Genomic DNA, 18,095 nt, shown 5'->3' with positions numbered 1-18,095 from the left:
ACTATCCGTTTTAACCTGACTGCTCAGCAATTTCATTGGATGCCCATGAGTTCTTGTATTGTGAGAAAGGGAGAAAAGTACTTCTTTTTCTACTTTCTCCATCCCATGCATTCTTTTGTAAACCTCTATCATGTCAACCCGCAGTCGACATTTCTCCAAGCTAAAGAGCCCCAAGCGTTTTAACCTTTCTTCATAGGGAAAGTGTTCCAAACCTTTAATCATTCTAGTTGTCCTTTTCTGCACTTTTTCCAATGCTATAATATCCTTTTTTGAGGTGCGGTGACCAGAATTGCACACAGTATTCCAAATGAGACCGCACCATCGATTTATACAGGGGCATTATGATACTGGCTGATTTGTTTTCAATTGCCTTCCTAATAATTCCCAGCATGGCGTTGGCCTTTTTTATTGCAATCGCACACTGTCTTGACATTTTCAGTGAGTTATCTACCACGACCCCAAGATCTCTCTCTTGGTCAGTCTCTGCCAGTTCACACCCCATCAACTTGTATTTGTAGCTGGGATTCTTGGCCCCATTGTGCATTACTTTGCACTTGGCCACATCGAACCTCATCTGCCTCGTTGACACCCACTCACCCAGCCTCAACAGATCCCTTTGGAGTGCCTCACAATCCTCGAGCCGGCTACCTGAAAACCCAGCTTCTGCCAGGGATCGAACTCAGGTCATGAGCAGAGCTTAGGACTGCAGTACTGCAGCTTTAACACTCTGCGCCACAGGGCTCTTTTTGACTGCAACCTAAATGTGAACTGTATCTGCATGAATGTAACTTTACCTTTTGGGCAATGTACTTCTTGGGAGATTCTCCTACCCCTTCCAACAGTGAGCAGTTGTTCTGAGTGGAGAAGGGGGTGCATTATGACTTGCTAATGTGGCCAGATGAAAACGTGTAGGATCCAATGGCAGTAAAACAAAGCAAGAAGTGAAGCGTTTGTTCAGTCCTATGATCCTGGGGGAACCTGGCCATTAGAACATGAACTGCTCTGGGAAGTGGGCCTCCTGTTGTTGTTGTTGTTGTTTTAATTTAAAAACAAAATCCTGGAGAAACTGGAATACAATACAACCCTACCCCCAAGCAAGACCTAAGGCACAATTAAGTCACACCAAGGATAAATCATGTGAAATCCAGGTGAAGAGCCTGCCCAATGCTGAAGGTGTTGTGAAGAGATGGGTTGACTCGATCAAGGTAGCCATGGCCCCCCAGTTAGTAGAGCCAAGTAAGCCTGTCAAAAATTGAGTGTTTGGGAGGTCATTAATTCATAGGGTCATCAGAAGTTGAATGTCCAGTTCATTGGCCCTACAAGGCAACCTTCAGGTTGGATCTTGGCAGGACTTTTTTTGTTTAGCGGGGACTGTTTTGCATATTAGGCCACACGCCCCTGATGTAGCCAATCCTCCATGAGCTTACAGGGCTCATTGTACAGGACCTACTGTAAGCTCTTGGAGGATTGGCTGCATCAGGTGTGTGGCCTAAGATGCAAAGGAGTTCCGACTACATAAAAAGCCCTGGGCCTTGGGGAGTAAAAATCCAACTGCATGTCCCTAAAGGACAATGTAGATTCAACAGGAAAAAAATAGCCAAAAAGGTATTCTTCATTACCATGGATGAGTGTATGAATGTTGGACAATGAAGAAAGCCAGCAGAAAGAATTTAACATTCTTTAAATTGCTGAGCAGTCGGGTTAAAACTGATAAAAGGAAGTACTTCTTCAGCCAAAGGGTGATTAACATGCAGAATTCACTGCCACAGGAGGTGGTGATGGCAGCCATCATAGACAGCTTCAAGAGGGGATTGGATAAACATCTGGAACAGAGGTTCATCAGTGGTTATTAGCCAAAGCATTTTGTTGGAACTCTGTCTGGAGCAGTGATGCTCTGTATTCTTGGTGCTTGGGAGGGGGGGGGGGTGCAGTGGGAGGGCTTCTAGTGTCCTGACCCCACTGATGGACCTCCTGATGGCACCTGGTTTTTTGGCCACTGTGTAACAGAGTGTTGGACTGGATGGGCCATTCGTCTGATCCAACATGGCTTCTCTTATGTTCTTAACATATACTGGGGGCTGCTAGAGAGACAAAGCAGTGGGTCCTAGATCCAATCAAGCATGGGCACTGTCTAGCAACTATGATGACCAAACTGAAGCTATTTTTGCCATCTTCTTTGCATGGAGCAGGAGTCTTTGGGGGTGGGGAGGTAGTTGTGAATTTTCTGCATTGTCTGGGGGATTGGCCATTAGAAGAAGATTCCTTCCAACTCTATGAATCTATGATTCTATATTTTGGTGGCATAATAGGAGACAAAAATCACTAGAAAAGACCATTCCTAGGAAAGTCAAAGGCAGCTTGGCAGCACTTAATACAAACAAACCCATCTTCCTCTACCTAGACAGGACATAACAGTAGATCCACATTCCTTTTATAGCTGGTGTTTATTTGCTCTGGCTACTACAAACAAAAGAGCCAATGGATGTACTGATGATCTTGCATTCAGAGGGAGTCTTGTTCAGGTAACAGGGAGATACAGCTGAGCGCAGGTGACTGTCGTCTCAGACAGGTGCCCTTTCACAAGAGAATCTTCAGCAACAGCAGGAGACCAGTGAAGGTTGGGAGGGAGACTCTGGTGGCCTGAGGTCCTCTACCAACTGGAGGAGTCTTGGTGATGCATTGGCCCTTTACGAGCATCCAGCCAGATCCTTTTACAGGGGAGGGCTGTTTTCCTTCTATTGCTTTACAAATACCCTTGGAAGCACAGCCCTTCATGACGGCGTCAATGAGGTTATAACCTGGATATAGAAGACAAGATGAAAAGTCAAGGCAAGCCTTTATTCCAAAGAACTGCTTTCCAAAGATCATAAAAAATTAAGGAAATAGAATGGTGTATCACACTGTGGAGGGTTTTCTGTTTGCGCTGATTTCTTATTCCATGATTCTAGGCTAGGGGTTCCTCTTGTGGTGCCTTGGGATACCATGGTAACCAGCACCAACGCCTTTCCTGGTGTCCACAAAGTGTTTTGAGAAAGTGGGTGGGTACAGGTTTGGCTTTTGTCCAGCTGTCAAATTTCCTTTGCCATTTTTTTTTCTATTTTCTGTCTGAAGTATTTTGCTCTTCACTGCCTTGCTTTGCACTGTGCCTATCTCTGTGTAACAATTATCAAATTCCTTCAGCTTGGTCTCAAGGGTTACCAGGGATACCAAAGTCACTCTTGTAGATTATGTTCACCTGCAAATGACATGGGAAGAACTTGGGGGGAGGGACCGCAGCTTCCTGCTTCGCTTCAAAAATGGAACGGTTTTGACTAAAGCTATGGGCTAAAAGCGCACCAGCACAGTTTTCGCAAAGTCCATCCTGCCTTGGACTTTGTATGTACCATACATACAAACAGCAAGCCTTTATTGGCATAAAACAGATTTAGCAGTAAAATAGAAATAGAAATAATATAAAATCCTAGATTGTAGAGTACATAGGGAGCTAGTATACATAAAATAAGTAAAATATATATGAGTCGAGTTTAAATAATTAAATAATTAAAACAAATAAAATGAGGTCATTCCAGAACCATTCTCTGTTGTATTTCCATGGCCTGTTGGAGAAATCTAGCCATCAATCTAGTTACCTCAGCGCAAGTGTCATTTAAAAGTTTGTGGATTTTGCCTGAATCAGCACAGCCCAACATATCTGCTAAGATATCTTTCAGGTATATACAACGAATATCATCATAAAGAGGACAGTTCAATAATACATGGGAAATAGTTTCAATACACTTGGAATTACAAAGACAGTGTCTATTAGAGTACTCAATCCTGTTAAATCTACCAAATAGGATAGCAGATGGTAATGCATTACATCTCGTTAACGAGAACGCACGTCATTGCTGTGGAGCTTGTAGAGAGGAGAAATACGACGCTAATTTCCCTACTGAGAGAGGAAGTTTGAAATTCAGCGGGGAGCAAGACTTGTTGGCCAGGCTATATAACGTTTGCATTTCAATATCTAGAATTCTGAGCTTAAGTTTCAAAAAAGCATCTTTTAAGGATAGCATAAGAAGTGAATCTAAATCAATGCCCATAGATTTAATTTTCCTCTCAATAAATACTAGCCAATTTGACAAATTAGATTCTGAGAGCAGTTGATATAAAATGCTCTCTGAGTCAGAGTGGAAATGTAGCCGTAGCCAGTATTTAAGTGATATTAGCCATGCTTGTGTTTCCGCAAGATTCGTCCCTGTTTCTAAACACAAAACTGCATATGGTACTCCCTTTGGGAATCCCAGAATTTTCCGTAGGAATTTTGATTGGACACCTTCAATGTTATTATCCAAGGCTGCGATCCACACTGGGACCCCATATAAAAGCTGTGGTATCACTTTAGCCTTAAAGATTTTTAGCGCGGCTGGGATAAACTGATTGCCTCTGCTGTGAAAGAAGCACTGGATAGCTGCAACGCTAACATGGACTCACTTAATTATACAGTTACGATGATTAGTCCAAAGTGTGTTATATTGAAAATGAATTCCTAGGTATTTGTAGTATTTTACTTGTTCTATCTCTTTGCCGCCTATTGACCATTTAGTTGGTTTCCAAGAGTTGAAAAAAAAACAACAATTTTAGATTTGTCATAGTTCAATAGGAGCTTATTGTTGTTAAGGAAGGTGATACAGCGAACAAGCAAACGCTTTAATCCAATTCTGGAACAAGATAGTAAGACTGTATCATCCGCATGTAACAGTAAGGGAACATATCATGTACCAATAAACTGCCATTCATGAAGTGGGCTGTTTGTGATCACTGAATTGCCAGGGTCCTGACACCAGCAAGGCTTCTGATTGGCCGCTGGAGATTTAATCAGCTGTGCAGATTTTTTTTTAAAGTTAATTAGTTAATTTAAAAAAAAAAAAAGATTTATATCTCACCCTCTCGATATGGGCTCAGTTACTTTGGCAGCAGCTGCCCTCTCCATGGAACTCTTTAGTAAAAGGCAAAAGATTTATGCAATCTGAAGAGAAACCAGTGTCTGCTTCAGTAGCAGCTGCGAGCAACACCTGGGAATCTTCACTATATAGAGGAGATAACATGGAGGAGGGGCATGTTGATGTTGTAAGGGGCTTTGGGCCCCCCATCTGGGAGAAAAATGGGGTCTAAATGTCTGCATATATAAATAAAAAGGTAAAGGTAGTTCCCTGTGGAAGCACCAGTCATTTCCAACTTTGGGGTGATGTCGCATCATGACATTTTCGCAGCAGACTTTTTACAGGGTGCTTTGCCATTGCCTTCCCCAGTCATCTACACTTTCTCTCCAGCAAGCTGGGTACTCATTTTACCGACCTCAGAAGGATGGGAGGTTGAGCCAACCTTGAGCCAGCTACCTGAAAACCCAGTTTCCGCCAGGGATCGAACTCAGGTCATGAGCAGAGAGTTCGGACTGCAGTGCTGCAGCTATACCACTCTGCGCCACGGGGCTGCTATATATATAAATACCACTGCACAAAACTCAACGCAACTAAGAAAAGGGAAAAGAACTGCCAACAGCTCATCTATTGCATACAAAATCAGACTTACCATCAGATTTGGATGTCTCCATGTCAACACAATGAAGTTCATCCGCAACACAATTGATATCTTCAGTAACACAACTTCCCTTGGTAGAATAGCAGGCCGGGCATTGTATTCCATTCACGTCAGTTGTTGGTGCTACCGGATGCAGGACGAAAAGGGAGTTAACATAAGGAGAGGGAAAGTGAAAACAGAGACTCCAGCGTTGTTGTTAAACACATTTAAACCAGAGAGTCTTCTTTCTTGTAGCTTCACACTTTCATCTTGGCTGAAAAAGCCAAACCTGAGGGCCAGTTTGGTGTAGTAGTTAAGTTATTTGGAAGAACCGGGTTTGATTCCCCACTCCTTCACTTGCACCTGCTGGAATGGCCTTGGGTCAGCCATAGCTTTTGTAGGACTTGCCCTTTAAAGGACAGCTGCTGTAAGAGCTCTCTCAGCCCCACCTACCTCGCAGGGTGTCTGTTGTGGGGGCAGGGGTGTGAAGGTAAAGGAGATTGGGACCACTCTGAGACTCTGAGATTCAGAGTATAGGGTGGGATATAAATCCAATATTTTCAAACTTCTAATACTGCACAATATTCCACTTCTCTTTTCACACTGCAGACAGCACAACTGTCCCTCACTTAATAGTCACTACTTACTTTCCATTTCAATATATCTGAGGAAGGCCGCATGTCTGCCCATGAAAGCTTATGCCTTGAATAAAACTTTATTGGTCTTAAAGAGGTGCCACCGGATCCAAGCTGTTTTTTTTCTGACTGGGGAATATGGTAGGAATTGACGGGTCAGTTGGAGAAGCAGTTCAGGGAGGAACCTCTAAGAACCTTTCTCTCCCTATCAATAACTGACCTTCCTCTTAAAAACAGCAGTCCCGGCAGGAAAAAAAATGAATCATGCATCTATATGCAGAATCTTGTTCTACCCCAACTAACCCTCTCGTTTGTAGTAAAAAAAGGTAAAAGGCAGTCCCTTGTGCAAGCACCAGTCATTTCCGACTGGGGTGACGTCACATCACGGCATTTTCACAGTAGACTTTTTACAGAGTGGTCTGTCCTTGCCGTCTCCAGTCATCTACACTTTCCCCCCAGCAACCTGGGTACTCATTTTACAGACCTCGGAAGAATGGAAGGCTGAGTCAACCTTGAGCCAGCTACATGAACTCAGCTTTCACAGGGATCGAACTCAGGTCATGAGCAGAGCTTGGAATGCAGATGACCACTCTGCGCTACGGGGCTCCTACTCTTGTTTATAGTGGGGCTTTTAATAAAGGTCACAGACCAGTTAAAAATTTGGAGAGTCAACTTAATCATATGCAGGGGGGGTTGTAGCAGGTACTCCTTTGCATATTAGGCCACACACCCCTAATGTAGCCACGCCTCCAAGAGTTTACAGGGCTTTTTGTACAGGGCCTACTGTAAGCACCAGGAAGATTGGCTACACCAGGGGTGTGTGGCCTAATATGCAAGGGAGTTCCTGCTACAAAAAAAGCCCTGGTCATGTGCATTTCAGGCAATCCGTAGATGGATTAATCCTTCAAATCAACATGCATTATCATCTAAGGAAAGCAAACCAGTCAGACTAAAGATGAAGGGATACTTCTGTTATTAGGTGATGCATGTATGTATTCCAGGAGGCGACTTCTCAGAACAGCCATTCTCGAACATCGGATGGACTATTTTAAGAAGGCATTTGGCCCTGCTAGGACTTATATTAAAATCAGCTGTCAACAGTGTTCCCTCTAAGCTGAGTTAGCGTGAGCTAGCTCACAGATTTTTAGCCTCCAGCTCACACATTTCTGTCTTAGCTCGGGAAGGAGGACCCCAGAGCACACTCATTCATGCAGTCGCTCAAAACTTTAATGCCAGCAAGCTCACAAAGTAGAATTTTTGCTCACAAGGCTCTGCAGCTTAGAGGGAACATTGGCTGTAATTAAAACGGATCTTCTCCAACCCATTCATCAGGGCACTGTTGCAACTGATGATTCTCTCTCATGGATAGCTTAAGTGGATTAAGACCTAGATGACCTCGGTGAGACTGATCTTGTCAGATCTTTTCAGGGTTGGCCCTGGTTAGCACTTGGATGGGAGACCAATAAGCATGGCTTTTTTGGTAGCAGGAACGCCTTTGCATATTAGGCCACACACCCCCTGATGTAGCCAATCCTCCTGGAGTACAATAGGCCCTGTACAATAGGCCCTGTACTAAGAGCCCTGTAAGCTCTTGGAGGCAGGCCCAGCTCGCCCAGGCAAACTAGGCAGTTGCCTAGGGTGCCAGGAGGGTGGGGGCACTGAATTGGGCTTCCCCCCCTCCTGGTGCCCCAGGGAAGCACCTAGTTTGCTCGCCTCTTCCTCCCACCCACCACTGCTGCCACCTGGCCCTGCCTCCAAGAGCTTACAGGGCTCTTAGTACAGGGCCTATTGTACAGGGTCTCCTTTCCCTTCCCTTCCCGCCCCTTCGCCCCCCCCCCGGTGCAATCACAGTGTGCCTGGGTCCTACTGGCTGCAACACGGCGTGTATCTTATCTTACGAAGGACTTCCTGGAGAAGGCTTGGCTCCCCTTTCCTTTCTGATTCTGGAAAGGAGGGGGGAGAAGCTTCCAGTACATTCTTCAGAAGATAAGATACACGTAGGCTTCCCAATCCCCAGGTCCCAGCGGGGGATCCCCTGGTTTTACAGGCTTCCCCCCTCCCCCAGCCAGCTGGCCGGCGGGGGAAGCTCCACCCCCCTAGCCATTATGCACCTCCAGGAACGATTCCCATAGGGAATGATGGGGAATTGATCTGCGGGTGTCAGGGGCTCTGTGGGGGCTGTTTTTTGAGGTAGAGGTGCCAAATTTTCAGTATAGCATCTAGTGCCTCTCCCCAAAATACCTTCCAAGTTTCAAAAAGATTGGACCAGGGGGTCCAATTCTATGAGCTCCAAAAGAAGGTGCCCCTATCCTTCATTATTTTCTATGGAAGGAAGGCATTCTAAAAGGTGTGCTGTCCCTTTAAATGTGATGGCCAGAACTCCCTTGGAGTTCAATTATGCTTGTCACACCCTTGCTCCTGGCTCCGCCCCCAGTGTCTCCTGGCTCCACCCCCAAAGTCCTCAGATATTTCTTGAATTGGACTTGGCAACCCTAGATACACGCCACGTTTGGTGCCAAGAGAGCCAGTTTGGTGTAGTGGTGAAGTGTGTGGACTCTTATCTGGGAGAACCGGGTTTGATTCCCCCTCTCCTCCACTTGCACCTGCTGGAATGGCCTTGGGTCAGCCATAGCTCTTGCAGAGGTTGTCCTTGAAAGGGCAGCTGCTGTGAGGGCCCTCTCAGCCCCACCCACCTCACAGGGTGTCTGTTGTGGGGGAGGAAGATAAAGGAGATTGTGAACCACTCTGAGACTCTGATTTGGAGTGGAGGGTGGGATATAAATCTAATATCATCATCATCACGTCACGGCTGATATGGCCCAGGCCATACAGGCTACTGGTTTCTTATCCCACAACATACATTAAACTAATTCAGTTCTTACATATGTATTCTCAGCAAGAAGGGCTATACATCCTGAGTATTTTAGTGTACTTCTTCATTAGGACAGTATGTTGGTATAGTGATTGTAATGCAATGAATGGCAAATGCTGCTGATTATATATTGAATTGAAATAATTCATTCCTAACACATTCTTCTCCCCAGTGGGTCCCCCAAGGGGCTTACATCCTCCTCCTCTTCTCTATTTTACAATCACAACACCTCTGTGAGGTAGCTCAGCTAAGAGCAGTGACCGGCTCGAGGTCACCCGGCAAGCTTCCATGGTACAAATGGGGATTCGAACCTGAGGCTCCCAGATACTAGTCCGACACTCTTCACCGCTCTGCCACACTGGCTTGACAGCAGAAAAGCATGTCTTTCTCACCCACCAGGGATGCAACCTCCATTGCAGAAGGGTGCCCATAGGATAAGGGGCATTGGAAAAGGGATCAAAGGACAATGTGAGGGGTGGGGCAGGATGAGGGACAACAAGAAATATAAATAAAAGGTATGCCTACGCTTAGGTGATCCCTTTATGCAGTCAGCATCAACGCAACAGATTGAGTAAGAATGGATGTATCTTCTATTCCCCAAATTTAGGTGCTGTTCAGGAGTCGAACAGGAATCAGAAGAAGCACAGTCTTTCGCTGTTATATGAAGGGTGACGTTATCTGCAGCGGCCACAAAAAGTAAGAGGTCTCTTTTGTGAAAGGCAAAGCAACTGTCGCTGTGAGGAGTGGGATGGGTTGGGATGGAGGACTTGGGCATTGCAAGGATCCCTCAGAGAACTTTCTCTTGCACCACACATGGTCAGAGATGTGTTGCAAGGGGTTGGGATGGGATGGAGGACTCGGGCATTGCAAGGATCCCTCAGAGAACTTTCTCATACATCACACATGGTCAGAGATGTGTTGCAAGGGGTTGGGATGGGATGGAGGACTCGGGCATTGCAAGGATCCCCCAGAGAACTTTCTCATACATCACATATGGTCAGAAATGTGTGGCAAGGGGTTGGGATGGGATGGAGGACTTGGACATTGCAAGGATCCCTCAGAGAAGTTTCTCATGCACCACACATGGTCAGAGATGGGCCAGAACTCTGTCCACAAGTGCATGGTGTCCAATCCCCCATAGCAAGGAATGGTGATCGTTCGCTGCTATGGGAGATGGTCTTTATCGCTAAGATCCGCTGCCCCACACATTGGGTATTGGCCCTACACTTCTTTGAACCCAACAGAAGGCAAAACATTCCTGAATGTTAGGCAGAACCAAACTAGAAGGGGGCCCACATTTTATGTAAAGCATTACACATTGGGCAAAGTCCCATCCCCCCTTCCTGGGAGTAAGTTCTATTGAACCAATTAGAATTTACCAATGAATAGACCTGTTTGGAATGGGTAATTGCCCCTATCGTTCATGCGTCTGGATCCAATCTCTGGGGATAATATTGTATAGGCAGGAATGGAATTCTATCAGGAGCTCCATTGCAGAGCAGGCCACACACCCCTGATGTAGCCAATCCTCCAAGAGCTTACAAAAAAGAGCCTTGTAAGCTCTCGTAGGATTGGCTACATCAAGGGTGTTTAGCTTACTATGCAAAGGAACTCGTGCTAGAATTCCACCCCTGCATATAGGCATCAACAGGGAATCAGTTATCAGAATGGGGATGGATTGAATAATGGTGAAGAAAACAGGTGAAGAATAATGGTGAAGAATCCAGCGAAGACAGAAGTCCTTTGCCTAGGTCGGGGCGCTCAGGGAGGGGAAATACCTCTCCCAGTCTTCGACGGGGCGCTGCTGAAAGCGGCGTGCCGGGTCAGGAGCCTGGGAGTTTTACTGGAGCCTTCACTATCGATGGAGGCCCAGATCGCAGCCACTGCCAAGTCAGCCTTCTTCCATCTAAGGCGGGCAAAGCAGCTGGCTCCCTTCCTAGAGCGTCAAGATCTGGCAACGGTGATTCATGCAATGGTCACCTCGAGACTGGATTACTGTAATGCCCTCTACATGGGGCTACCTCTGTACCGAACCCGGAAGCTGCAGCTAGTGCAGAACGCGGCGGCTAGACTGCTGTTGGGGCTTTCTAAGTGGGAGCACATACAGCCTGGGCTACGTGAACTGCACTGGCTGCCAGTTGTATACCGAGTTCGTTACAAAGTGCTGGTTATTACCTTTAAAGCCCTATATGGTCGAGGACCTGCCTACCTTAGGGACCGTCTCTCCCCATATGAACCCCAGAGAGCACTGAGGTCAGCCGGGAAAAACCTGTTGACCATTCCCGGACCGAAAGAGGTGAAGCTGCAAAGCACCCGTAACCGGGCTTTCTCTTCTATGGCTCCACGCCTATGGAACCAACTTCCAGAGGAAATGCGGGCCCTGCAGGACCTTGAACAGTTCCGCAGGGCCTGCAAGACCATCCTCTTCCGATTGGCCTTCGCTGACGAAGAAGGAAATTGTCAAGAAAACCGCCATCATAAAAGTAAACATAGCACTAGTACATTTTTATTAATTTTAGAAATTTAATTAGAATTTTGATTAAACTGTTAATGTAGTTTTACTCAATTTTGTATAATAAACGTATGAATCATGTTGTTAGCCGCCCTGAGCTTGCTCCGGCGGGGAGGGCGGGATATAAATAAATGTTGTTGTTAGGTCAGTCTGGTTAACCTACAGAAGGAATTCTACATTCTACAGATATTAGTTCAGCCCCCTCTACTACAGACTCCTACTTCATTCTTCAGTGTTCAGGTGGATAGCTGAATTTGTGAGCAGGGAAGGTTAGAATCCAGGCACCAATATTCTCATCCAGATTTTTCTAAAACACTCCAGCCCTCCTGGATATTTAGTGAGATAATCCCAGGTAAACTTTTAATTATATTCTATGCAGAACTGGGTGCTGGCACACCTAGGAACACTGATGCAGAAGACGCCTGCACTTGTATTGGCCCTTGAATCATCCTAGAATCACAGAGCTGAATGGGGCTATAGGGGCTACCTAGTCCACGATGAGCAGGGTTGCCAAATTCATTTGTTATGAGGGCCATATATGACATAAATGAGATCATGTTGGGCTGGGCCATGTCGGGCCAGGTCATGTGTGCACCTATTTAAGATTAGGTAACAGAGATATAAACTTCATAAAGGACACAGACAAACACAAAGATTTTTTTTAAAGGGGGGACTTAAAACATGCTTAAAACGTTAGCACTCGTTGGTCTTAAAGGTGTTTTCCTTGTATTTCTTCCATGGGATCCAGGGAACTGGGCAAAGGAAGCTCTGGCTCTTTCCTTCCTTCCCCAGGGGACAGGAGAGGGAGGAGCCTCAGCCAATAGAAGGGAGAGAGGCTCGGCTCAGTTGCTCTGCTGTGCGATTGAGCGAGCCTGGAAAAACAAGCTCTCCCTCTCCCCTCTCTCTCCCCACGGGAGGAGCCTCAATAGAGAAAATAGAGGTTTTGCTCTGTAGCTCCTGTGCGATTGAGCAAGCCTTGCAAAGCAAGCTGTGATGCAGAAGGAAGCAAGAGAGAGGGAGAAGGTCGTGGATGACAGCCAGTTGTTCTGGGGGCTGATAGGAGTCCTCCAGGGACCTGATTTGGCCCCCAGGATGCATGTTTGACACCCTTGGTCTATAGCATCCCTGACAACTCAGTCAGGTGACCTAAATGGAGACGTGCGCTGTAAATGGAGACATTACAACTCCTGGGAAGGAGCAGGACTGATTCAAATTGGGAATCATGCAAGGACAATGGCAGAAGACATTGCAAATGGACCATATGGAACGTGAAGCCAGCCTGGCCGGTCCAGCATCCAAGTTAATCTCCATCCAAGCAGTAAAAGATCTTGCCTGGATCTGCAGCCCATCCACCCCCCTGACCTGGTTCATGGCCCTTCACACTGACCTAGAGAATCCTCAATAGAGATGATGGAACAGGTGTCTTCATTTTCAGCACAGGTTTGTTTCTCAACACCTGTACAGTCGCTGCCAGGGCCAGAACAAACTTCGCACTGCAGAAAAGCTCCTACAGATGGGAAGGAAAGACCAGCATGAAGAACAGCATTCTCCCTTCCTTCCAGAGGTTGGCTGGGCTTACAGAGAGTGACTAGCCCAAGATCACCCTGAGAGCCAGTTTGGTGCAGTGGTCAAGTGTACGGACTCTTATGTGGGAGAACCGGGTTTGATTCCCCACTCCTCCACTTGCAGCTGCTGGAATGGCAGCTTCTGTGAGAGCTCTCTCAGCCCCACCTACCTCACAGCTATGGCTGACCCAAGGCCATTCCAGCAGCTGCAAGTGGAGGAGTGGGGAATCAAACCCATTTCTCCCAGATTAGAATCCACACACTTAACCACTACACCAAACTGGCTCTCCACCCTCCTACATGGTCCCTGCATCAAATGCTTTGCTTATCTTCGTCATCATGCTTTCTCTTCCTTCAGTATTTCTACTCACCCCTTCCTTACCTGTAGCGAGAAGTATAGAGAAGACAAAGAGTCTTGGGAGCATCTCCATGGTGGTGGACAGTATGAGAGCTGATGTAAAAACTCTCTCCAATGGGTCAATTTCTCTGAATCTGTAACAACATTCAATGTGGTCACTTACCAAAGGATCCATGTGACTAGGCAGGGAGCTTGAAATCCACCACATCCCTTGGAAGCACCAAGAATAATTTTGCTTCCCAAGTTCAAAATTCTTCTCATCTCTTGGTAGGAGTCATAGGCTTACTATGTGGTTGTGCATGTGCCCTGGTAACTTACCTTTGATCAACAGCCTTCTATCTACCCTTCTAGATGACCTAGAATGTGTGAAAGAGGACAGGAGCAGACACAAATCCTCTGGTGGCAGTCAAAGGGGATGGGATTTGAGAAATATCCTGATCTTAACTGATACTTAACACAGTGTTCCGACTCATCTCCAATGGTTACCTAGATCTCTTAAGATTCTAATTCTCTTGAAGTGATTGTGAGGGATTGTGAGGGAGTAGAGTTGCCCAATTCCCAGGCTATACCAGGAATATAGGCATGCTACAGAATGTCTGTTTGACCCATTATATGACCTGAATTCAAATCCCTCCCCTCCCTCCCTCCCTCCCTCCCTCCCTCCCTTCCTTCCTTCCTTCCTTCCTTCCTTTCTTTCTTTCTTTCTTTCTTTCTTTCTTTCTTTCTTTCTTTCTTTCTTTCTTTCTTTCTTTCTTTCTTAACAGTGACAATAAACCGTCATATGCCAAATACTGATGGTCACATTATAAAGTTCAAATGAAAATAATATGTACTTCACAGCTACAATAGATCTCAATGCTATAAAAAAATTAAGTCACAAAGAATTACACCAAGCAGGAGAAAGATGATGGATGTCGAAGGGTCATGGTAAATAATTAATTAACATACTCAAACATCTACAACACAGTTCTGATTTACAAAACCTTTGTTTTGTGCAATAACATTTAAAACAGGGACCAGAAATTATAATAATCAATAGAGGCAGAGTCTTCAAGGTTTGTATCAGTATCCTTTCCTTTGTAAAATAATCTCATATGTTCCTGTATCAAATCTTAAGAATTTGGGGGGGGGGGGGGGATTTCTAGAAGAGTTCTAGTTTCTTCTTGTTAGATTTCTTGGAATTGTCCATGAGAAGCTCTAAATTCAGAGTCTGGAGAAGAGAATGACCCACATCAATATCAGAGGCAAGGAGAGTTGTTCCCCAATGAGACACCACTGTTACCGGAGGTAGACCATCAAGAACAAAAACTGAGCCTCATATAGCTGCGAAAAGACAGGCTTTAATAAACATCATTTGCTGAAAACCTCTGGTATAAAGTCAGAGGAAACTTACACCTGAACATCTGACTTGCCTCGACCAGGGTGGAATCAGCTCCCCATGGAGATTCGGGCCCTACTGGATTTACTACCATTCCGTAGGACCTGCAAGGTGGAGTTATTTCTCCAGGCTTTTGGTTAAGGCAAGCGGGAGTCCTTATCCTACTGCTTATACCATCTCTTTGCTCTCCCCTGCAATGACATCAATTTACCATCTGGATTATTATATATTTGGATTGATATCTATGGTTTATTCTGTAAAATATGCCTGCACTGCCTATGTTATATTTTATCTTGGTGTGCTTGTTTTTGATGGTTTATTACTATTTTATTGTTAGATTTTAACTGTTTTTATTATGTCTGTCATCCGCCCTGAGCCTGTTATGGGAAAGTGCAGAATATAAAAATGAATGAATGAATTTATAGGGCCATAATCCTCACCCTCTGGCTTTTTCTGCTTCTTAAGATCTTCTGCTTCTTACGGTCATCAAGAAATTCAACCCTGAGATCACATGGGCCCTTGAAGTTAGAATGATGTAGAGAAGTGCTTTTAAAACAATCTGAGCCAAGCTGTCTTCCAAATTAATCATCGTAGCAAGTCATGAAACTAAGAGTATGATGGATCTGGAGATGGTTACTCCCCTTTGGGAATGTCTTGAAATTTAAGACATCCCTGTGTTACCATGGCATCAAGCTGGAGGATCCTCTCTTTTGCCCAGTTGTCCAATATCTTCCTGGTCCAAGAGGGATATTTCCATGGCTGAGTTGGCTGTGTTTGTCACCCGTTGTAAAGAATCCACAATTGTGTCCAATCTATCAGAGAGAGGTTTCAGCATGCCCTTGATTTTTTCCAGCATATCTGCCTCAAAAGAACAGAATGAATCACTGAATGAAGCCATTAGATTCTGTTTAGTGAGAACCACAGCCTTGTATTCCACTCCGGCAGCCATTTTGTGTTCGTTCACCAAGTTCTGATGGGGAATTGATTGCAACAATTTTGGAGGGGGGGGGGAAACAATGTTAGAGAATGTTGAGTCATTTTTGAGATGCCATCTTCAATCACCACCAGGTTTGCTCTTACAATTCATGTGGATTTTGTTGACATGGTAGGGCATGTAAAGGTGGGAAAAGGAGGCAGAGCAGCAGGTTCAAGTGTCTGCCACCATCATCCTCAGTGATAATTCTTAAATTATAATTGTATTCTTTAAATTATTCTTAAATTGATGTGAAATGTATTCTTGTATGTTCTGGTATGAATTATAAGCCATAAAACAATACAATTCTCTCATGTAAGACAAGTTACAGAAGAATACAGTGGACCATACGCTGAACATGAGTCAGCAGTGTGGTGTGGTGGCAAAAAAGGCAAATGCAATTTTGGGCTGTATTAACAGTAGTATAGTGTCCAGATCACATGATGTGATGGTATCACTTTGCTCTGGTAAGATCTCACCTGGAGTATTGTGTTCAGTTTTGGGCACCACATTTTAAGGATATAGACAAGCTGGAACGGGTCCAGAAGAGGGTGATGAAGATGGTGAGTGGTCTGGAGACCAAGTCCTATGAAGAAAGGTTGAAGGAGCTGAGCATGTTTAGCCTGGAGAGGAGGTGGTTGAGAAGTGATATGAACAGGCTTCTTCGGGAGGTGGTGGGCTCTCCTTCCTTGGAAGTTTTTAAACAGAGGCTAGATGGCCATCTGACAGCAATGAGGATCCTGTGAATTTAGGGGGAGGTATTTGTGAGTTTCCTGCATTGTGCAGGGGATTGGACTAGATGACCCTGGAGGTCCCTTCCAACTCTATGATTCTATTAATTCTAATGAGGACCATGAGCTGATACCAACAGTCTCTAGGAACTCATTGAGTTTCTCTGAGGGATGGTGAAAGACTGTTTATTATAGAGGATATCCTAGTGGCATTATTTTGAGAGCCAAAGAATGAGCTAGTTTGGTTATCAGGGATGATTTATTGGAAGACAAACTAAAGTTAACAATCCCCTAGCAAATTTCTTTTAATACTCCTCTACGTCTCATTCTATCAAACATGTTCTGCAGAAGATCTGGCCCATTAATAGGGGACTTCCAGGATGTAATGAATTCCCAAAAATTGGATGGAAGAAGTCTAAAAGTATTAGAAAGTTTGTTGTACATTCAGATATTAATAGGCAAGTCTTAAGCACTGTTACGTTTCCAGCAGGACATTTTCATTAGAGATACGTTTAGTATGTCTTGTTAGCGTTGGAAATTAAAGAATTTAGTCATCCTTCCATTAATTTCCCCTGGAAGTTACCACAATTCAGTAATTTTAATACTAAAAGGATAATTTACCTTTGAAAATGCCCATGCTACTTACTATACATCAGGTCCAATAGTATTAGTATTAAAACCAGGATCTTCAAACATAAAATAAGGATAACCAATAGGATTATAAACACTCCTATTGTGTCTCATTTTATGGACAGCGATCACTCAGCAGAGGACCTGAGGTGTTGTGTTTTGTATACATAACTGATATGAGCAAGATTCTCTTACATAAAGAAGCTTATTTCATGTTCAGATTGGAAACTCTGACGCCAAATGGTCTGAATCTTTCATTGGACCACTCAGCTTTTATTTAATAAGGTTTTGTAGCACCTTTATGACATATTGTATCTTTAACAACCCTTCTGCAGACACAGCAGCCAGCAATTGTGACAGGTTAGTAGCAGGGGGTGGGATTCTAGCAGGAGCTCCTTTGCATATTAGGCCACACACCCCTGATGTAGCCAATCCTTCAAGAGCTTACAAAAAAGAGCCTTGTAAGCTCTTGGAGGACCAGCTACATCAGGGGTGTGTGGCCTAATAGGCAAAGGAGTTCCTGCTAGAATCCGATCCCTAGTTAGTAGAATGTCTTTTCTTGTGGAGAATTAACTATCCTGTATGAGAACTGCTCCACCGTTAGTAAATACTCGATGGCGTGCTGCTGCATGTAAAGTTGAATTATTTAGCATTTGGTGTGAGGTTCTCTATCTCGCTTTGGGATTTCAACTTTCCTTCCATTTTGAATATACTTTGAATGTATGTTGATCAAAGAGCACTCTCTCTTACCATTCAGTTCTGCGTGGAAGGTTGTGATATAATTGCAACCATGAAGAACATAAGAACATTAGAACATAAGAGAAGCCATGTTGGATCATGCCAATGGCCCATCCAGTCCAACACTCTGTGTCACACAGTGGC

The 18,095-nt window shown here is 44.7% G+C and overlaps 1 protein-coding gene and 1 pseudogene across 1 annotated transcript in view; both read right to left on the bottom strand.

The window, feature by feature from the left end:
- Window positions 1-18,095, bottom strand: part of LOC132586072 (interferon-inducible GTPase 5-like) — a 410,404-nt gene that overhangs the window by 264,990 nt on the left and 127,319 nt on the right. The gene's annotated exons all lie outside the window — the stretch shown is intronic.
- LOC132586557 (U5 spliceosomal RNA) lies at window positions 4,964-5,017 on the bottom strand (annotated as a pseudogene).

This window comes from Heteronotia binoei, chromosome 17 (assembly GCF_032191835.1).
Source record: "Heteronotia binoei isolate CCM8104 ecotype False Entrance Well chromosome 17, APGP_CSIRO_Hbin_v1, whole genome shotgun sequence".
NCBI lineage: Eukaryota > Metazoa > Chordata > Lepidosauria > Squamata > Gekkonidae > Heteronotia > Heteronotia binoei.
Note: the sequence above shows the minus strand (reverse complement) of the source record. Positions and strands in the feature narration are given on the sequence as shown.